The 23004-nt window shown below is 43.6% G+C and overlaps 1 pseudogene; it reads left to right on the top strand.

Moving 5' to 3' along the window:
- The window catches only part of LOC140855720 (U3 small nucleolar RNA-associated protein 18 homolog), a 36868-nt pseudogene extending 23710 nt beyond the window's left edge, over positions 1 to 13158 (top strand).
- The last annotated feature ends 9846 nt before the right edge of the window (positions 13159 to 23004 follow it).

The following is a 23004-nucleotide window of genomic DNA, read 5'->3' as shown; positions in this document are numbered from 1 at the left end:
GAACTCGAGTACTGGCCATTTTTTCGGAGAAACCTATGACAAAATCAAAATCAAAATATTTAGTATTACTAATTATTTTATCGTTTCAAAAGATTTACATGATAAATGCATCATATCATCAACAAATAGGTACAGATAGATTCTATTCCATTCAAAAATTATATTAATTCTATAAATTAACTACATTAATCAAATAATACGCAAAAGGGACCGAAAAAATTTTGGCAGTATTTTCTCTTAGTTCTCTCCACACGACTGAAAATATGTGAGGAGAACTAAAGAAAAATACTGTCCGAAATTTCTCTCGAACCCTCTGTATATCATTTGAATAATGTAATTACCTATAGAATTAAATACAATTCTCAAACTGTCCAAACTAGACAATCAATTGATCAATGTATATATTTTATGATATCCATATAAAAATATATAATCAAATATATATTTTATACGGATATCATAGAATATCCTACATTGCTCAACTGACAGGTCTACATTTTCATGAAATGCTTAAAATTTTTAAATTATGATCGAATCGAATTTTAAAATAAATCTTAATCTAATGAGATAAAAATAAAAAATAAAAATAATGAGATAAAAATAAAAATTAAAAAGACTGAAATAGAAGGATACCGCAGAGCCGCACGGACCCACCGTCGGAGGGCTGTCGGGGCCCGCCACCGGAGCCCGCCACAGCGGATCGAAAGAGAAGGGTGCCGCAGGACCACACGGACCCACCGTCGGAGAGCCGTCAGGGCCCGCCCCCGGGGCCTACCATCACGGATCGAAAGAGAAGGGCGCCGTAGGGCCGCACGGGCCAACCATCGGAGGGCCGTCGGGCCCACCGCTGTCGGGCCCCGGTCGGGCCGCTGCCGACCGTCTGTCGCCGGCGGCCAAGAAAAAAGAGGGAGAGAGAGAGAGAGGAAGAGGGAGAGGAGGGGCCGGCCAAGGGAAGGGGACCGCCAGGGCCCGTCACGGGGGGCCACCGCCGGCGGCCAAGGAAAAAGAGGGACAAAGAGAGAGGAAGAGAAAGAGAGAGAGAGGAAGAGAAAGAGAGTGAGAGAGAAAAATGGAGAGGGGCCGGCCAAGGGAAGGGGACCGTCGGGGCCCACCACCGGGGTGCCGCCGCCGGCCATCTGTCACCGGCGGCTAAGGAAAAAGAGGGAGAGAGAGAGGAAGAGAGAGAGAGGAAGAGGGAGAGGAGGGGGCCGGCCAAGGGAAGGGGAGGGCCGGGGCATGCGGCCGGCCGCGAGGGCGCACGGCCCGCCGTCGGCCCTCTGACGCCGGCGGCCAAGGAAAAAGAGGGAGAGAGAGAGGAAAAGGGAGAGGAGGGGCCGGCCAAGGGAAGGGGACCGTCGGGGCCCGCCGCCAGGGTGCGTCTGCCGCAGCCGGCCGTCTATCGCCAGCGGCCAAGGAAAAAGAGGGAGAGAGAGGAAGAGAGAGAGAGAGAGGAAGAGGGAGAGGAAGGGGCCGGCCAAGGGAAGCGGAGGGCTGGGGCCCGCGGTCGGGGCGCGCGGCCCACCGTCGGGTGCGCGGCCCGCCGCTGGTCCTCTGACGCCGGCGGCCAACGAAAAAGAGGGAGAGAGAGAGAGGAAGAGAGAGAGAGGAAGAGGGAGAGGAAAGGCCGGCCAAGGGAAGGGGTCCACCGTGGGGGGCCGCTGTCGGGGCACGTCGGTCGCCGTCGGCCGTCTGTCGCCGGTGGCCAAGGAAAAATAGGGAGAGAGAGAGGAAGAGGGAGAGGAGGGGGCTGGCCAAGGGAAGGGAAGGGCTGGGGCCTGCCGTCGGCCCTCTGACGCCGGCGGCCAACAAAAAAGAGGGAGAGAGAGAGAGAAAAAGAGGGAGAGAGAGAAGAAGAGGAAAGAGAGAGGAGGCAACTCACCACCGTCGGGAGCTCGCCACCGTGCCGTCGGAGAGAAGAAAACATCGGAGATTGTCGGAGAAGAGGGAGAAGGAAAAAGAGGGAGAAGAGGGAGAAGAAGAGGGAGAAAATGCCATTCCCTTTGGCATTTTCTCCTTTTTTTTTCTCTTTTCTTTTTTTTAATAGTTTTTTTAATAGTTTTTTAATTTTTTTAGTTATTTTTATGTGATTTTTTAATAAATAAAATTAATTAAAAATGTGGATAGTAATTTGAATGATAATTTTTTATTTGAATTAAAGTCAATTTTTTTTTTAATTTATATTTGTAATTTTTATTTTTTTACAATTTTTTTCCTTTTATTCACTTCTTTTATGGCATTTTTTTAGAATTCAAATTAAAATTTTTATAATTTTAAATTATAATTTTAATTTTCTCCCATTTTTATCTTTTTGGTATTTTTCTAGATATTTTTTCCTTTATTTAGAATATTTTTTAAAAAAATAAATTTAAATTAATTTAATTATTTGAAATGATATTTTTTATTTGAATTATAATTATAATTTTTATTTCTTAAAATTCAAAATTATAAATTTTGTTTTTGAATTAGAATTACAATTCTTATTTTTTTAATTCTATTTTTTTCCCTTTTTTATGGTATTTTTTATTTTTTTACACCAATTTTTTTCTTTTCTTCAGATTTTTTTTTAAAAAATAATTTGAAATAGAGAAAGTAATTTGAAATGATATTTTTTATTTGAATTAAATTTAAATTTCTTATTTTCTTTAAATTTTTAATTTTTAATTTTTTTCACATTTTTCCTCTTTTTTTTACTTTTTTATGGCATTTTTTTTCTTTTATCAAAAATGAATTCAAATTAAAATTTTAATTTTTTTAATTTAAAATTATAATTATAATTTTTTTTCTATTTTTATAAAAATTTTAATTTTTTTTAAATTTAAAATTATAATTTTTATTTTTTTCATATTTTTTTCTCTTTTTTTTCTATGATATTTTTAATTTTTTAAATTTTTAAGATTTTTGTTTAGATATTTTAAAAAAAATAATTTGAAAAGAAGAAATTAATTTAAAATTATCTTTTTAATGTGAATTAAAAATTTAAATTTTTATATTTTAAAATTCATTCAAAATTAAAAATTTTATTTATTTATAAATTTTTATTTATAAATTTAAAATTATAAATTTTATTTTTTTTATTTTTTTGAGAAAAAAATAGAAAATATCATTTTGAATGGCACTTTTAAAAATATCATTTTAAATGGTACTTTTAAAAATGCCGTTCAAAATGGTATTTTTTATTTTCTTTTTTTTTGGACGACGTCTACGTGAAAAATGGGGGGTGACGTAGTCATGGTGAAACGCCATTCAAAATGACGTTTTATTATTTTTGCATCAAACTGATAAATAAATTAAAATTTAAATTATTTATATAATTAATTTTTTTTGGATTACTTAGGAAAAGAACTTGGATTATGTAGCATGATTACGTGCCCGGCATGCTAAGTTAAATCTTGGAACGGAATGGGCACGGATTGATAGGAAAACTACCCATGTTGGTGCTTCCGATGATGAATCTGATGGTGTCACTGTTGCCCATGGATATGAGGATATGGAAGGTGATGATATTCTCCGGAGCAATAATGAGCTTGCTATTGAAGGTAGAGATAAGCTATTACCAGGATTATTGGAGTATTCGAGGCTAATGAATGCCAATTCAGAGGAGCCTTCCAATGATCATGTTGTGGATCGGACATCGGGAGGCTGAGCCCTCGAAAGTCTCATACCGGTTATAGTCAAGAGTGACTACTGCTTAAAAGTACAGACTCCCCCTTACCTACATGAGGTGCCTTTTGTGGGATAAAACCGTGAGGGACGACGATTGTGGTTCTCTGTAGCGAGCACACGCCGTCTCAAAGCGGACAATACCTCACGTGCGGTGGAGGGAGAAAATCCGTCGCTCTTGGCACGTAACCTCTTCATTGGCGCCGTCTGTGGCAGTCCCTTTTGACTGGGGGGCTGTGTTGTGGGTCGGACATCGAGAGGCTGAGCCCTTGAAAGTTCTATACCGGTTACAGTCAAAAGTGACTACTGCTTAAAAGTGCGGACTCCCCTTTACCCACGTTAGGTGCCTTTTGTGGGGCAAAATCGTGAGGGGCGGCGATTGTGGTTTCCTATAGCGGGCACATGCCGTTTCAGAGCGGATAATATCTCACATGCGACGGAGGGAGAAACGTCCGTCGCTTTTGGCACGTAACCTCTTCAGGTCCTATCAATTCAATTCAGTTTCATAGGAATGGCCAACTGCTGCTGACTGCTGGACCGGACAGAAGGTTGAGGTTTTTCTAGGTTGATGGAAAACACCACACCAAAATACGGAGCATGTTCATTGAGGACTGCCGGATATATAAGGCTTCATTTTTGCCTGATGGGTCTGAGGTCATAATTTCGAGCAGAAGAAAGTTCTTTTACGGCTTTGATTTGGTGAAAGCGGTGTGTTGGGGAATACCGACCGACCCCGCTCATGCCGACTTATAATCGGGCATACCCGACCGACCGACCGACTGACCGATCATCGGGTGCCGTGACCAACCGATCGACGGCTCTCTATTGACCGAGGATATGTCGGCCGGGCAGACCTTTCCCACCCTCTCGATCGACTGCACCAGGGGGTCCGATGGCCGACTCCCGCGACGTGCCCGACCGACCGTCGGAGGGGTCCGAATCTCCACCCGATGCCACTCAGTTGGCCACCAACCTAAGGTCGGTCGACTCCTCCGATCGCATACTTTTGTCAGAGACTGTCAGTCCTGACAGCAGCATGCGGCACTGCCGCCTAAGGGCATTATCCCGTCTAAGGCATTGTCAACCCTAGTGATTTGACAGTCCCACGACGATGTGACACTTTCACGGCAACTCTGACAGTCTACAGTGAGTTGACAATTCTTCAATTGTCTGCGCCATTAATGACGGTGCCATACTACGCTCCACTATATATATTGGGGAAGGCTACAATGCTAGAGGCCCTTGGAAACACACAGGCTTGCTCTCCCACTCTCTCGTTGAGTTCTTTGCTTTCTTCTCACTGTTGCCTAGTCTCCTCTCTGACTTGACCGTCGGAGGGTCTCCGTCGGAGCCGCCTCCGGTCAGTGCGAACTTTCTTTTGCAGGCGTTCGTTCTCGACGATCAGGTGACGAGGGATTGGCCGCAACAGATTGGTGCGTCAGGTAGGGGGGTAGACACTAATGACAAAGATAAGAGCTCAACAATCGAGAGTCACTGGATCGGTGAGGCGCTCTTCCCGCCGGGAAGAGGCCTCTCCTCCACCCTCCACGGCGAAATCCAGCTCTCCGCACCCCGCGATGACCACGGAGGTGCAGGTCACGGCGATCGTACGGCAGATGACCGTGCTGACGGATGCAGTCAAAAGCCTCCAGCAACAGCCGGTACGGCTGCCGCCATCATCGGTCGGGCAACCGGCGGCACGTCTGATGCCCTCCAGGAGCAGCCGCTGATGCCCGCGTCGATCTCCGTCGTATCCGCGAGAGCGCCTGCCACAGCGCTCCCGCAGAGAGGAGGAGGGGCGGTCGCGGAGCGATGCCCATCGGTCCCAATAGCTTTCTCCCTCCCAGCTGGAACGAGCGAGGAAGGAGAAGCGACCGCGAACGCCGTCTGCCTCCCTCTCAGAATCTTTCGGAGACTCCACTCCCGAGATCTCTCAGCACCGACAAATCGACGACTACGAATGTAAGTTCGAAGAAATCGACCGTCGGCTTGCCCAGCTGCAGGTGGATGGACAGAAGTCCTCAAATGACGTTGACTTTCAGACCGCCCAACCTCTCTCCCAACTCATCCTCGATGAACCGATCCCCAATTGGTTCAAGATGCCGGACGTGGTGCCCTACGACGGCTCCACCGACCCAATCGACCACCTGGAGAGCTACAAAGCTCTCATGACGATTCAGGGGGCAACCGACGCTCTCTTTTGCATCAGCTTCTCCGCCACGCTCCGCAAAGCTGTCAGGGCCTGGTACTTCAGTCTTCGATCGAGAAGTATCCACTCTTTCGGGCAGCTCGAGCACTCTTTCATGGCTCACTTCAGCACCAGCCAGAAGCCGCCGCGAACATCGAACAGCCTTTTCTCCCTCAAACAGAGAGAAAATGAGATACTCCGACACTTCGTGGTGCGATTTAATATGGCCACGCTTGAGGTCCAGGACCTCAACGAAGACATGGCCATCTCGGCCATGAAACGGGGGCTGAGGGCGTCCTGGTTCACTTACTCCCTGGACAAGACCCTCCTCCGGACGTATGCCAAATTATTGGAGCACGCGTACAAGTACATGCGCGTGGATGAAGGAGCCTCCGACCGGCGCTTGATCGAATTCAAGGGCCCAAAGGAGAAGCGAAGGAAGGGTCGGGACCCTGCCGGACCTAGCAGGCCCCCGACCGATGGTCGGGTCTCGCCTTCGCGACGAAATCAGAAGTCGCCCCGACGGCAGACTCCAAGGCCGACACGCCCCAGGTATGACTCATACACTCCTCTCTCTGCTCTCCGTACACAGATTTTGATGGAGATTGAGGGGGAAGAATACCTGCGACGGCCTCCGCCTCTGAAGGCAAAAGGCCTCGACCGACGGAAGTACTGTCGATTCCATCGGGGCCACGGCCACAATACCGAGCAATGCATCCAGCTTAAGGATGAGATCGAAGCTCTCATCTGCCGAGGGTATCTCGATAAATTCTGAAGAAATCCACCGACTCGACCAGTGGCCGACCGACGACCCCAACCGACTGAGGAAGCGACCACTAATCAGCCGACGGTCGGGGTCATCAATATGATTTCCAAACGACTCGGCCCGGGGACGTCTGCTGGAGGAGAGCCCACGAAGAAGCTGCGCCCGGACGACGTGATTACTTTTACGGAAGAAGACGTTCGGGGCATCCAAACTCCCCACGACGACGCTGTTGTTGTCTCGACAACGATAGCGAACTACGATGTAAAATTTTTTTTTGTAGATAATGGAAGTTCGACGAATATTTTGTTTTACTCGACCTTCTCCCGGATGCGACTATCAACCGACCGACGCAGATTATGCTCTCCGAGAAGTGCACGAAGAAATCTGCGGGAGTCACTTGGAGGGCAAATCCCTAGCCTACAAAGTCCTGCGACAGGGTTACTACTGGCCCACCATGAGGAAGGACGCGGCTGAGTTGGTTCGGAAGTGCGAATCATGCCAGAAGTATGCCAATGTACAACACTGATCATCCAGCCAAATCACTCCTATTGTCGCTCCATGCCCTTCGCTCAGTGGGGGGTCGACATTCTTGATCCTTTCCCTCCAGCATCGGGCCAAAGAAAGTTCATAGTCATCGCCGTCGACTACTTCACCAAGTGGGTGGAGGCCGAGCCCCTGGCGCAGATTACCGAACGGAAGATGGAGGACTTCATCCAAAAATTCATCATCTTCAGGTTTGGATTGCCGCATACCATTATCACCGACAATGGACGACAATTCGACAACCAAGACTTCAGAGACTTCTGCGCGAGGTTTCACATCACGCACCGACTGACTTCAGTTGGGCACCCACAGTCCAATGGCGAAGTCGAGGTGACCAACCGGATCATACTACACGGGCTCAAAACCCGACTAAATGAAGCCAAAGGCCTCTGGGTCGACGAGCTGGGCTCCGTTCTGTGGGCTTACCGAACGACCCCCCGCATTCCGACCGGGGAGTCGCCTTTCAGTTTGGCCTATAGGACGGAGGCGATGATACCACTTGAGATTGGGCTGCAATCTACCAGGGCCGAGCGGTATCAAGAGCCGGACAACTCTGATTGCCGGAGAGCCGACCTAGACCTCCTCCCCAAACTACGGAATGAGGCTCAACTTCGCATGGCTTTATACCGACAGAAGGTAGCCCGATATTACAACGCCAAGGTCAGACCAAAGCTTTTCAGGCCAGGGGACTTAGTCCTGAGAAAGGCAGAAGTCTCGAAGCCCCTGGACCAAGGGAAGCTGGCTCTGAATTGGGAAGGGCCCTACGCGGTGGTGGACACCTATGGGCCAAGGGCTTACCGACTGAAAACTCTGGAAGGAAAATCGATTCCTCGGACCTGGAATGCCGACAACCTGAAGTTGTATCACCCATGAACTTTGTACCTATTCATTTGGAATGCAAATCCAGTTCCAAGTTTCGGAGTTTTCACTCTTCGACTGACGATCGGCGCTCGCCAGAAAGGCCGAGTCCCGACGTCCCGACTCGGACTTAATGACCACATGGAACCGACGGCCCGATCGCCGACGATGCGTCGGACGCTCACAAGGGTCGGACTGTCCACAACAACAGGAGTTGACACTCCTTCTACGATTAGAGTTTCGGGCCAAACGATTGGCTAACTTATCGATCGAGCCCCGACCAAAATGCCTACATGACCGCCGTCGTGACTTACCGATCGAGCTGCGGCCGGTCGAAGGATATTCGGCTTACCATCGTCTATCACACGATGCGACCACAGTCGCATTCATGACTCACCGACCGAGCCACGGCCGGTCGGGGGATATTCGGCTTACCACCGTATATCACACGGCGCAGTACCCAATACAAGGGTATCGGGATCCGACTTATCATCGTTTCCCCGACTAAACACGTCGGACGACATTTGACTGAATGCGTTGAAAGAGACCCGACTGCCAAGTCTTATCCGGCAGTCGGTCGGCTTTCGACTCACAGCCGGGCAAAGGATGCCCGACTTAGGCCCTCGACCATCAAAAGGCCGATCCAAAGTCGGGACTTGTTCTACCTTCGTAGCGGCACGAATCGCCGAACGTCCTAACTGATCTATATGGGTTAGCGACTTACGTGTTCGAATGCATTCCACAACACATGAAAAGAGAAAGACAAGCGGAGGAAAAAAGTTTAAGTCTAAGACTTTGATTTCATTGAAGATCAAAATAGGCTTTACAAAGTTGGGCCGAAGCCCGAATACAAGCCGGAGCGAAAGCAAAAAAGAAAAACAAAAAACTGACTAATCATCAGAGTCAGCCTCCTCCACTGGATAACGACGGGGGACGGTCGGCGAACTCGCTCTGGCTTCGGCAGTCGGGGCCGCATGATCTTCGGTAGCCTGCTCTGCGTCTTCTTCGGCTTCCGCCCTGGTGGAAAGGCCTTCCGATACTGGTTCGGCCGTCTCCTCCGCAGTTGGGGCCTCCGACTCTGGCAGAACTATGCTGCTGAGATCAAGCTCCGGGTACAGGCTTCGAATGGCTTCCCGAGCATCCTCGTACCCGATCCGGTACGAAAGGAAGCCGCTCTCCAGAAGCTCTTCTCGGTACTCTTCCGAGTCACGGAAGTCTTCGACGGCCCGACCCAAGGCCTCCTTCGCCGACTCTGCTTCGGCCTTCGCGATGTCTGCGTCGGCCTGGGCGATGGACAAACCTTCTTCGGCCTTGGCAAAATTTCTGAGGCTTACTCGGAGCTGCTCGCGGTCGGCCTCCATCTCCTTGGCGAAGCTGTCTCGCTCGTGCCGAAGCCGACGAATGGTTCGGGACTTCTTCTTCGCGTCGTCCCTGGCCGACTGCAGCTCCGACTCCGACGTCGCCAAGGCTCCCTTGAGTCGGGAGACCTCCTCCGTAAGTCGGGAGACCTCCCCCTCAAGTCGGCCCTCCCGTTCGACCGACTGTTGCAGCTGGTCGACCAGGATGCCCTTGTCGGCTTCAAGGGCCGTGATCTTGTCTCTCCAAGCCGCGCGCATGTCACCGAACTTTCGGTATCCGGCCTCTAGCTCGGATATATTGAAGACCAGCTGCACAAAACAGAACCAACCGTTAAGGGACCAAACTTACGGGATCATCATCGGATAGAATGAAGACAGCATGTCGGAGACACGCTGGTTCTTCATCGCCTCGATGTTGGCAGGAAGAAGGAGCGCCTGGCATAGTCTCCTGGCCAAGTCGTGGTTGGCCAGGCCCGACGCACCTTCGAAGAGTGGAAAGTCGGTCGATCCTCCGTCGGCCGACCGTCCTTCGTAGCCCGACGCCATGGGGGCCTTCCCTCGGTCGGACGCCCAGGCCCTGACGTCGGAGATCGACGGCAGGCTTGAGCCCGACCGAGTCTCGACAGACGGTGCGGCAGCAGCGGGCGCTGGTCGCTCGGGTTCGTGAGCCTCCTCCCGATCCTCCTCTGCCTGCTGGGCGGCCGACGCGCCATCTACCGACTCAGCCACCCTTCTTTCGGGCGAAGCGGCACCCTCGCCCGACGGTCCCTCGGACGGGACTTCGACAAGCACTGTCGGCGCCGACAGTGCGATGACGGGCTCCTCCCCCGACCCAGTCGGTTCGCTCGGCGGAGCTACGTGGGGCCTCTTGGGAGGCCGCGACGGTCCGGCCCCTTGCGCCGGCCTCTTTCGGACGGCGTACTGACGTACGTCGGCTGCCGTCAATCGTGATCTCGACGGCATATCTGCAAACAACGACGGACGGTCAGTACCATAAGGAAGAAACAAAAAGAAGAAAAAGAGGAAGAAAAATGAAAAACTGACCTAAGCGAGGGACCGGGCTGAGACTGGCGTCGTACAGGGCTTGCTTGGTAATGAGCTCCCTCTGCTTCAGCATCGAGATATCTTTTAGCCAGTGGAAGTCTTCCTGATCTTCGGCTTCCACTCGACTGTTCTCATTCGATTCGGTTTGGAGATTCCCCCAACGGACAGAGAACCCCCAAGGAGTGGAAGACGACGCAAAGAAGAACTGATTCTTCCATCCGTGAATGGACGACGGAAGACCAGTGATGAAGGAAAACCCCTTCCGAGGATTGAAGTACCACCACCCTCGGGCCTTAGGGTGGGGTCGGAGGACGAAAAAAGCTCGGAAGAGGGAGATCCAAGGATCGGTCGGCAAAAGCCGACACAGAAGCGCAAAGCTGACTATTAGCCGAACTGAGTTCGGCGCGAGTTGTGCGAGGCACAGTCCGTAATAGTCTAGAATGTTTCGGACAAACTTCGAGACCGAAAAATGAAGGCCGGCCTGGAGGTCCTCCAAGTAGAAGGCCACTTGGCCCTCAGGCGGGCTGTTAACCCGACCGTCGGCACCAGGGGCGAACAGTCGAAACTGCCCCGGGATGCGGTATTGCTCCCGGAGCCGGTCGATGTTCGGCTCCGAAAGTGAAGAGACCTCCACCTCCGGGGTCGATCGAGTGTCGTCAGTCGGCTCTCCCGACCGACCACCTCGTGGGGATGTTCTGGCCATGGATTAAAACAAAACAAGAAGAAGAAGTGGATCGCGAGAAGGCGGAGAAGATGGGGAAGGCCCTTAGAAGAAAATCTGAAAGGAAGAAAAATGGAGTACCTGAAATTACACGGGCAGAGTCTCGACAGCGAAATGGGGGGGGTAAAAACTGAATAGGGGCGACCCTGTATATATAGTACCCCCCGACGGTCGAGATGAAGGTGCGACCAACGAGGAGTCCCCAGATCTTGCCACGTGGCATCATCCGGGCCGTCCGTCGGCCCGACCGTTCGACACACCTATCTTCAGATTGAGCCACGTCACCTCCATCCACTCCAACGAACCCGTCCCAATGGCCGCACGCCACATGGCGTAAAGGCCACGACGTTTCGTATCCCCGAAGGGACGGCGGGAACGACGGTTTTCCTTCCTGATGGGACGAGACGTCTGACACCGACAGAACGTCTGACACTGGCGGGACGTCCGACACCTGTAGGACGTCTGACGCCGACGGGACGGGACATCTGACACCGACTGGACATCTGACGCCAGCGAATCGCTCGACATTCATGAGACGCCTGACATCATATCGACCCGCGGTACGGTCGGAACTTGACACACAGTGAATCCACTCCTTTTTGCCCGGCGTTACTGTCCAAACGAAGACATTGGCCAGCGTGCCGTCCGACTCAGGAGTGGAGGGGGCAACTGTTGGGGAATACCGACCGACCCCGCTCATGCCGACTTATAATCAGGCATACCCGACTGACCGACTGACCGATCGTCGGGTACCGTGACCAACAGATCGACGGCTCTCTACCGAACGAGGATATGTCGGCCGGGCAGACCTTTCCCGCCCTCCCGATCGACTGCACCAGGGGGTCCGATGGCCGACTCCCGCGACGTGCCCAACCGACCGTCGGAGGGGTCCGAATCTCCACCCGATGCCACTCAGCTGGCCACCGACCTAAGGTCGGTCGACTCCTCCGATCGCCGTACTTCTGCCAGAGACTGTCAGTCCTGACAGCAGCATGCGGCATTGCCGCCTAAGGGCATTATCCCGCCTAGGGCATTGTCAACCCTAGTGATTTGACAGCCCCACGGCGATGTGACACTTTCACGGCGACTCTGACAGTCTATAGTGAGTTGACAATTCTTCAATTGTCTGCGCCATTAATGACGGCGCCATACTACGCTCCACTATATATATCGGGGAAGGCTACAGTGCTAGAGGCCCTTGGAAACACACAGGCTTGCTCTCCCACTCTCTCGTTGAGTTCTTTGCTTTCTTCTCACTGTTGCCTAGTCTCCTCTCTGACTTGACCGTCGGAGGGTCTCCGCCGGAGCCGCCTCCGGTCAGTGCGGACTTTCTTTTGCCGGCGCTCGTTTTCGGCGATCAGGCGACGAGGGATTGGCCGCAACACGGTGGTTAATAAGATGCATGGGTTCATTGACGGGGAGGGAGGAGAAAAGTCTGGAAGTTTTTGAGGTTTCCCCTGATTTGAGCACCATCGTATTCATTGGTAATGAAGGTTATATTCTCTTGATGTCATCACGAACAGAGGAACTGATTGGAACCGTCAAGATGAATGGAAGCACTCATTCTTTGGCTTTTGCTGATGGTGGGCAGCAGCTATTGAGCAGCGGTGGTGATGAAGGGAGTAAAATGGGTTCGACATTGTGTTTCACCAGACAGCTCTTTGTTTGCAGCAGGTTCAAGCAGTGGAATTGTGAATGTCTACAAAAGCGAAGAGTTTCTTGGGGGAAAGAGGAAGCCATTGAAGTCCATGGAAAATCTAACCATAATAGTTGATTTCATGAAGTTTAATCTTGATGCACAGATATTGGCTATTATCTCAAGAATGATGAAGAATGGTCTAAAATTGATACATGTTCCATATTTTACTGCCTTCTTGAACTGCCCCCCTCCCAGATTTAGTTTGCATTATCGACATGCTTTGGATTTCAGTCCTCATGGAGGTTTCATGGCCATGGGAAATGCTGGTGGAAAGGTTCTGTTGTGTAAATTGCATCATTATCAAAATGCATAAACCATCGCTGCAGTCTGCAGCGACTCTGGCTTGTGGTATCATACCTCTCTTTAACCTAATGGACCGTTAATTTTTAATACCCTTCGGGTAAGAGTGCCGTTCATGGGTATTGACTCAGATCCGCTACTTCAAAGGCGGCGGCTTGTTGAGTTTCTTATTTGATAGATGATTTGAAATCTTTTGATAGACAGATTTGAAATCGTTATATGGAGGTGCAATGCTGTGTTTTTCAAGGTTCTGATCATGCCAAGTGTTTTCAATCAGTTATGAGCATTTATCTAAGATATTGATGCTTCAAATTCTTACAGCTCATGCCCCTATTATTTAATTCAGTTAAATTGTAGTAAATTATAGCTCATGCCCCAGATTTGATATCTTTAGTCATTCCTTTCTTCGCTGAAGAGATTAAGTCAGCAATGTTTAGAGTAGCAAAAAATAAATCACCCGATCCAGATGGATTTCAGATCTCCTTTTACCAGAAATACTGGGACTGTATTAGTAAAGATATTTGCAAGCTAATCTCAGCATTTTACAGTGGGGAGTGTGATCTCTCCAGGCTTAATTGTACATACATCTCCCTGATCCCCAAGAAGTTTGAATATTCATCGGTGAGAGACTATAGGCAGATAAATATTGAAAATGGGATGATCAAGATCATTTCCAAATTATTGTCGAAAAGACTCCAGAATAATTGGTGTCTGACTGCTCATCTGCATTCATTAAAGGGCACTTAATCTTTGAGAGTTATATCTCAGTGGTTGAATAGATCTCATCTATCAAACACTCCAAACTTTCAGCAATCCTTTACAAAATTCACTTTGAGAAAGCATTCGACAGTGTATCATGGGATTTCTTGTTTGATCTCCTTCTACACTGGGGCTTCGATATCAGGTGGATAGGTTGGATGAAAACTTTTCTCACAACTTTCAATTCAACCTTGGTTATCAATCACTCAGTAGGCAAATGGTTCCAAAATCGAAGAGGACTCAAACAAGGAAACCCCCTCTCTCCCATGCTCTTCATTCTGATCATGGATGTCCTTGCAAATATTTTCAAGGCTGCTAAAATAGAAAAACTGTTTAATAATTTTGGCCCAAGTGGCTCGGAGGGATACTCTTAATGCCTTCAGTTTGCTGATGACATCTTGATCTTCTCTAGTGCGGACAAATCTGACATTAACTGTCTCAAGCTGATCCTATACAGTTTTAAAATGATCTCAGGTTTAAACATCAATTTCCATAAAACCCAGTTTATTGGCATTAATATCGGTGATGAATCTACCAGTGTTCTGGCCTCCATGCTTGGCTGCAAGGTTGCCTCTCTCCCCTCTCATTATCTGGGCATTCCTTTGCATCACTCAAAGCTTAACAAAGGCGACTGGTCTTTCCTCACTAAAAAAATCTCAAAGAAGTTGAGTGGGTGGAAACAAAAACTCTATCACCGGCGGGCCATATTGCATTGGTTAATTCTATTCTAAATGCAATCCCAGTATTCTGGATATCGGTGATGAAACTTTTCGCAGTGGTTATCTAAAAAATCAATTAGATATGTAGGAAATTTATATGGGACAGCCAGCATTCAAATAGCAGTATTAAGCATTTACTTAACTAGAAACAAGTCTGTCGACCAAGTCGGTATGGTGGTCTAGATGTTGAGAATCTCATCACTCTTAATCAGGCTCTCCTCTTGAAATGGTGGTGGAGATTTACTAGATACCCTCAAAAACTTTGGTGCCTGCTAATTAAACAAGCTTACTACCATAGAAGACCCTTCCTACGATCATCTCGTCGTCTGCTAAATCTTGCATCTCCCTTCTGGAGAAATGTGCCTAAGCTGTTGGCCATATACAAATAATGATTCATTCCGTCAGTGGGTAACGGCCTTGCTATTCTCTTCTGGTGTGACCACTAGATCGGCGACTATGATCTAAGTATTTTACTTCCCAACCTTTTCTTCTTCGTCAGGAAGCAAAATTGTTCTGTTTATGAATTCATATAGCAACCAAATCTCCAAGCTTCATTCAGACACCTAATGAGCTTTGGTGCTTCTAGAGAGCTTAAACGCCTCTCGACCCTTCTGCAGAATATATCCCTTACCTCAGAACCAGACACCTAGCATTGGAAGTAGAGTTCCAATGGTATCTATAGAGTTCATTCCTGCTATAATTTTCTCATGCATGGCGGTGTGATCTCAAGCCTAGGGAAACACTTCTGGAGTCTCCTAATTTCAAAGAAGGTAAAACTATTCTTTTGACTTAGTTATCATGACAAAATCTTGACTAGGGAGAACATGACTAAAAGAGGAGTTAACAATATAGGGAACTACCCTCTATGTGACGAATATGGTGAATCCCTAAATCATATTATGATGCAGTGTTCATTCTCGAGAACATACTGGCAAACCGTCTTTTCATCGCTTAACACTTCTGACCTGCCATTATCCTTTTCAGATATCTGGATTCATGGAGGCATTCTCCCTGAGTCAAACCATGATTCCCTGCTCTAGAATGCTTATTCATAACCTTGGCATCGTGCCTCTAGAAAGAATAAAACTCTAGTCTTTTGTTTTCATGCTTCCATGCCCCTGCAATGACTAAGAAAGCAATCACTACTTATATAGATTGGCTATCGGTTGTTCCTCACCCAAACGTCATACTTTTGCTCTCTTAGCTCTCCCAGGCCATGCTTTAAAGCGTGCCTCAGCTAGAAAATTATTGGCCTCTCAGCTTACCAGGGCTCGCTCAAGCGGTGAATTAATGTGAATGGATAAATAGTGGGTGATTGTGTATAGGAAATTAACAAGCTCTGTAAAAGATCTATAAAAATCCTTGTTGGCAATGCCCTATTCTACAAACTTTCTATGAAAGACTATATCTATATCGGCCTTCGGATTTTTGGTAATTGTGTTGCTCTAGTTCTGGACTCACTATTCTCTCATGAACTGAGGTGTCCGTGCCAAAGTAATATGAATACCCCTATAATACCCTATTATAACATTATAAATATATTTCTCACTAGTGGAAGTATCTTACTTCCTCCATTTTCCTCAAAAAAAAATTGTAGTGAATTTTTGGTGTTGGTTTCTTATTTATCTTTTTTTATAGTCTTATCTTTTTTAGGACTTATTATTTCCCTGCAATCATATTATGTTGTTCATATGCCCTTTCTCCGGCTTGAAACTTGATTTATTGCCTAAGAATCAGCCTTGACATAGCTTTATGGCACTCATCGTTATCTTTGATGGAGCTCACTTGTTCTTTATTTTGGGTTGAGAGGGATGCAAGAGGGAGGGAGGAGATTTCCAATAACATAGGTTTTCACTTCTTTCAACATACATCATGTGTCATCAGGTAATTTATGTACTTTGTTAGTCTCCTCCTAGAAGTCACTATTAAGTGGTTACAAAACCCTGATAATTTAACAATAATAAGTAACAATATAATTTTCTTTTCAAGCATGTCATGCATGTCAGTAAGATCCAAAAATCCTCTCTCAATCTTTGATGACTAAGGCCACGATCAGTCCCATGACAAGGTCTGAAAGAGAGTAGTCTCTGAATAATAAATACGTAATGCATCACCATATGCCAGTGATCAGTCCCAACTAACTAGGCCTGAAAGAAACTAACTTTGATTCATACGGCCACGATTAGCTTTGTGACAAAACAAAGAGACTAGTTCTGAATACAAAGATGTGATGCATCGATATGTGCTAACAATTAGCTTCGACTGACTAGGTCAGAAAGAAATATGTTTCTAACATGTGGCCAATAATCAATCCTATTAGCTAGATCCGAATCATAGTCTAACTAGAGAATTTTTTATATTATTTCACCATAATCAAATAATCACACTTTTTTCACAACAATATCAAATCAAGTATTTCATATCTTATTTTTAGAAATATGAGAATAATTTTATTCAAAATTCATGCAAAGATAAATATGAATAATTTTGTTTCTAGAAATCATGCAACATTAGAACAAGAAATCATCTCATTTCAAATCTATAATCATGCTGAGGTGACACCATGCTTGATCCAATATTTTGAATCACTTTTTATATATAAATACATACTTTCAAACCTCTATAATTTATAAACATTTAAATAATTTTTATTTATAAAATTTAATTTTAAATATATGAATATGCACAAAAAAAGCTCAGAGATAAAAGAAAATTTATAGTTGATCAGATCCAAAATTCTGTGATCTTCTTAATCTGATCTCTAGATCCAATATTCTTTCAGTGAAGAAAGCTCTAGTACAAAGAGATTGCAAGTTTAATTAGCTCTTAATTTGGAGAAAAAGTTACATGAATAGAAAGAGACTCTCAGTCTGATCCGAGTTTAGGTCAAGGTTTGGGTCAATTTCTGAGTCAGATCCATATGATTCGGATTGACCTATACTCAATCAAATTGAGTCCAATCAATAGATTAGGTTCACCAAAAAGATTAGGTCTCTCTCTTACTTCCTTTCTCAATCTTTCTCCCCTCTCTCTCTCTCTCTCTTTCTTTTGTTGATTGAATCCTAGGTCTCTTTGAATTTCATGAGGGATGACAGAAGGGTGGGGCGACAGATGTGATGTGGCTAGAGTCACCAGTGACGATGGCACGGCAACATCCAAGGCAACGATCCGGCCGACGGCGACAAAGGATTCAAAAGAAAAAAAAGGGCACTGTCCCTCGAGCCATGGCAACGATACTTAGGGTCAGAAAGAAAAAAGAGGAAGGGAGGCTCATCGGAGATGTTAGCGACGGTGATGACAGTAGCCGATGGGGTGGATTTCGATGGATCTCATACTCGAAGTCTTCCTGAAATAGAACAAGATGGGTTTAAGAAGGATCAGACTTTTAGTAAGGTGGCGGCACTCAGCAAGGCAACATGGTGGCTGTTGGAGATGAGGAAGAAGGAGGAGGAGGTGATGGAGGGTTTGGTGAGGGTTCGATCAAGAGGTGGTGAGTCTAAATAGAAAAGGGATGGGAAGGAATAGATTTGATTTTTCTTGGATAAAGCTAGATCTTGCCGATGTGATCAACTCAAACTCCTCCCTATTGGCGAACGACCCTATCAGATTGCCCTTCATCCTTATCCCCTCCCACATGGTCATGGATTAACAGGGGACATGATTTCCCTATTTCACTCGAACTCAGCTTCTCTCTTTTTTTCTTTCAATTCCGACGAAATCGGCAAGAGTTGCCGACTTCGAATTAAACCTAGTTCAAAGAGACCAATTCTCACATTCTCCCCCATTAAAAAAAAAAAGATTGTCCTTGAATTTACATACCTAAGTCAAGAAACAATTGGAGGTACTTTGATCGCATCTCTTTCTCATGCTCTCAAGTTGCTTCTCATTCTGTATGGTTGCTCCATTAGACTTTGACATAAAGAATGATGCATTGCCTCAACACTTGATCCTTTCTATTGACAATTCATACTGGCCACTCCTCATAAGATAAATCTTCTCAAAGCTGAAGTGGTCCAAACTCCATCACATGGTTAGGATCAGGTATATATTTTTCTCAACATAGAGATATGAAAGATATTATGTACTCCGACAAGAGAGGATGGTAAAGCAAGACGATAAGCTACCATTCCAATCTTTTTTAAGATTTTAAAGAGACCCATATATTTAGTGCTTAGCTTACTGCGAACTCCAAATCTCATTATGCCCTCAATGGGAGACACCTTGAAGAACATGTGATCTCCTACTTAAAATTCTAGTTCTCTTCTTTTATTATCTGTATAGCTCTTTTGTCAACTCTAAGCCAAATGAAGTTGTTTCCTGATAATCTGGGTCTCATCCACCATTTGTTGAACAATATGTGGTTCCAATTATCTTCTCTCGCTGACATCTTCCCAACATACAGGGATCCTATACTTTTTTCATATCTATACAATACATTAAAGTTGAGACCAAGGACTTCTCCACTCGACAAGTGTCAAGCTCTGGACTCTCCATGGAGGATTTTTTTTTGTCACAAGTTACTTTTTTTCCTTCTTTGAACCTTCCCAAGCCCTCCAGAGCTCTTCCAGCTCCATGCTGGTTTTTTTCCCTTCAATTCCATCCCAAGCCCTCTAGAACCCTCTCGAGATCTCTCAAACCCTGACGGATGCCAACCTCCTCTCTACTCTCCTCGCTGCCACCTCCCTCTGGTCTCCATCATCATCTTCCACTCCATCATCACCGACATTGACCTTCCCTCTCCAATCTCCCTCATGATGCCGACCTCTTCCTGTTCTGCTCATTGCCACCTCTCGCCGATCTCTGCCATCACCTTCCTCCCGATCCTCACTGACATCAGGCTTCCCCCTCCAATCTTGCTCAGGTGCTTTCCTTCCTACATATCTCCCTTTTTTCTTTTTTTTTTGCTTAATCTCCTTCCCAAACCCTCTGTTTATTATTATTTTTTGCCTTTCCTTTATTTTTGCTGATTTTATTATGTTTCTCCTCTTACTTCTTCTTTTTTTTTTCGTTCTTAGGTGTCTCAGTCGGATGGGAGGCTTGGAGCTCCCGAATGGGAATGAACCCCATCCGAAACTAGAGAAACCCCTCTGGTCTTCCTCAGATGCTCTCCTTTCGATCGATCTCCAAAAAAGTATCTCACTTTCTTTTCTTTCTCTTGCTTCGTCCTTTGTGAGGGATCTTTCTTTGTTGTATATACATGCTTGGTACAGGGGAAGCTATCTAAAGGCATTCAACATGGATGAATTGGCCCAATTGGATCTTATCACTCAAGATGAGGTCATCTTGCTCATCAGGTAAGAAAACATAGGTTGTATGGGATGAATCGAGACCTTCAGGTAGAAGCCTTGATTGGGGTAGAGCTCACCACTTGTAAGAGTAGGAGCAATGCTGACAACTTGTAGGAGTACCGAACGATGCTCACCAGCAACTTTGACATCTATGTTCATATGCTGAAGGAGCTTGAGGCGAGCACTAGGGATTAGGACAGCCATTTAGTTTGGTCTCTATACCACAAATTCTCTATAAACAAGGATTAAAATTAAGAAGTTGTTAGTTGTTTGGATTTTAATGAATTTAGCATAGAAAATTTTAGTTATATGCTTTGAATAGAATTTTATAAGACTGTCTAAAACATACAAAAATTTCAATTTTGAGAACAACTAAGATGAAGAAATAAAGAAATGCCAACTTTTGTTTCATAAGGTGTTAGAAATGGGGGGGGAGACATTTTTAGCAAACAATCAGCAACACATAATATAAATCACAACTTTAAATTGAAATTCTGAAACAACATGCAGTCTCTAAGAAGGAATAGCAAAATCAATAAGTTTACTATCTAGTAAAAAACATGCAATAACAAAACTAAATTGAAAATTTAAGTTTTTGAAATAGAATAGTTGCATAATACAAAATGAGATCTCAGAATTAATCAACAACTTAAAAATTGAATCAACCCCTGATAAACCCATGTAAGAAATAATCTTCATCAAATATTTTGTGCTACATAAATCTATCAGGTGGAAGGCTTGAAGTGGATGAGGTAATTTTCTCTTCTCCTCTCAATAAAATTTATTAAAATCTATTACTTTTCATAGATTATTTTTTTTTATTATTTGATGGTTTAAAAAATCTATTACTATCCTGATGTTAATTTGATTTCAAGATTGAACAATCTGAAGGTAATTAAATGATAATTATTGCCTTGATGTTAATTTGATTTCAAGAATGGATAGCTTGAAGGTAATTAAATGATGATACAAAAAATTTATTACTATAAATTTAATTTAAAAATTATAGGTTTTCTTACTATCTCAATGGATTTTTCAATATGAATTTATGATATATATATATATATAAAGAAATGAGTTATAGCTGTCTATTTTTTATAAATAATTTTATAGTTTTAGATCCATCTACTGACTGGATATCTTTAATAAAATATTCACTATATTTTGCTTCATACTAGTTTATTGATTAAAAAATAATAAAATTTTTAACTTTTATTTTATTAAAAATTATTATATTATATTATATTATTTATTATTAGAGTGAGTTAATCGAGTAATTCTTTTCTTCATATTTTTATATGATTTTATTCATTTAGTTATGTTTGCTCATATTACTTAATTGTATAGTATTTGGTCATTTAGTTGCTTCTTTTTTTATTATATTTAGCTTTCTAAGTCAATTTAAACAATTTTTTAGGCTAAGATAAAAATATTATTCTAAAGAGACATAATGTATATGATGTTTTGATAGGTTTTAAAAAAAAAAAATATATATATATATATATATATACACACACACACATATATCAAATTTTAGAATTTTTGATAAGATATTTTTAATAATTTTAGCTTCATAGCCCTAATTGTGAACATCCATCCTATAAATATTTTAAAATATATTTAGAATTTATTTTAATTATTTATTTATTTTTTTAATTATTTGATTTTTTAATTATAATTGCATAAATGAAATTATTGAAATTTCATCAAGAAAAAAAATTGAAAGAAATTATCGAGATATGATTGCTTAAATCAATATATGAATTTGAAGTTCAATATAACATAACGAAGTTATCGACTGTACTCAGTAGATAAGACTATGAATCTCATTATTAATTTTTATTATATTTCAAAAATATATTATTGATTTTATAATTTTTAGAATCTATACAGGAAAAGGTCTTGTCTTTTAATTTTTTCATCTTTTCTTTGTTTTGTTGATTTTTTTTATATTTTTTTAATATTTTTTTTGATTTTTTTTACTTTTTCTGTTCATAGTAAGAGGCTCAGAACAGTCAAATAGAAAAGTTTAGATCCATCTCAATCGAGTGAAAGGTTTGGAGTGGTCAAGATAATTCTCTCTCCCTCTCTCCATAAAATTTATTAAAATATATTATTTTATAGATTATTTTTTACTGTTATTTGATAGTTTAAAAATTTATTATTGTCTTGATGTTAGTTTAAAATAAAATTTTAAAATCAAAGATGAAGTTATAGATAGGGATGATATTTATCATCTTATACATGATATATATATATGTATATATATAGCCATTTGTTGTGCCACTATTAAGCACCAATTACTTTGTATTGAATGATTATATGTTTCTAATAGAAAAAAATAGGATTAAGATAATTTTTTGAAAAATATATATTTTAAAAATATTTATTTATTTATTTATTATTATTATTATTTTATTTTTTATCATCATTTAAGTAGAGCTCACTGATAGAAAAGAAATAAGATTAAGATAATTTTTTGGAAAAAATATATATTTTAAAAAATATTTATTTATTTATTATTATTTTATTTTATTTTTATCATCATTTAAGTAGAGCTCGCTGCATAGTGCGGGTTAATTGCTAGTAAAGCTTTAAAAGAGCCATCTAGTTGCTAGCTTGATAGTTGTTATTACATGTGAACTCCACAAATGTTAAATGTTCATTCCAATATCCTTTTAAGTATATTACTCATGCCCTCAATATATCTTCTAAGGTTTGGATTATTCTCTCAGATTGATCATCTATCTAAGGATAAAAAGCTGTACTAAACTCCAATTTAGTCTTCATAGCTTGATGTAATTTTTTTCAAAATTGAGAATAAATCTCGTGTCTCTATCAGATATTATAGAAACTAGAGTACTATGAAGTCTTATAATTTCATCTATGTACAACTTGGCTAGCTTTTTTAAAGAAAATCTAACTTTGATAGGCAAGAAATGTACTGACTTGGTCAATCAGTCCATAATTATTCAGATTGCATCATATCCTCTAAGAGTCCTTGGTAGTCGTGTAACAAAATCTATTGTTATGTGCTCCTACTTCCAAACTGGAATTGCAAGGGATTGTAGTGGTCCTGCAGGCCTCTGATGCTCGACTTT

This window comes from Elaeis guineensis, chromosome 1, assembly GCF_000442705.2.
Source record: "Elaeis guineensis isolate ETL-2024a chromosome 1, EG11, whole genome shotgun sequence".
Classification (NCBI taxonomy): Eukaryota; Viridiplantae; Streptophyta; class Magnoliopsida; order Arecales; family Arecaceae; genus Elaeis; species Elaeis guineensis.
Note: the sequence above shows the minus strand (reverse complement) of the source record. Positions and strands in the feature narration are given on the sequence as shown.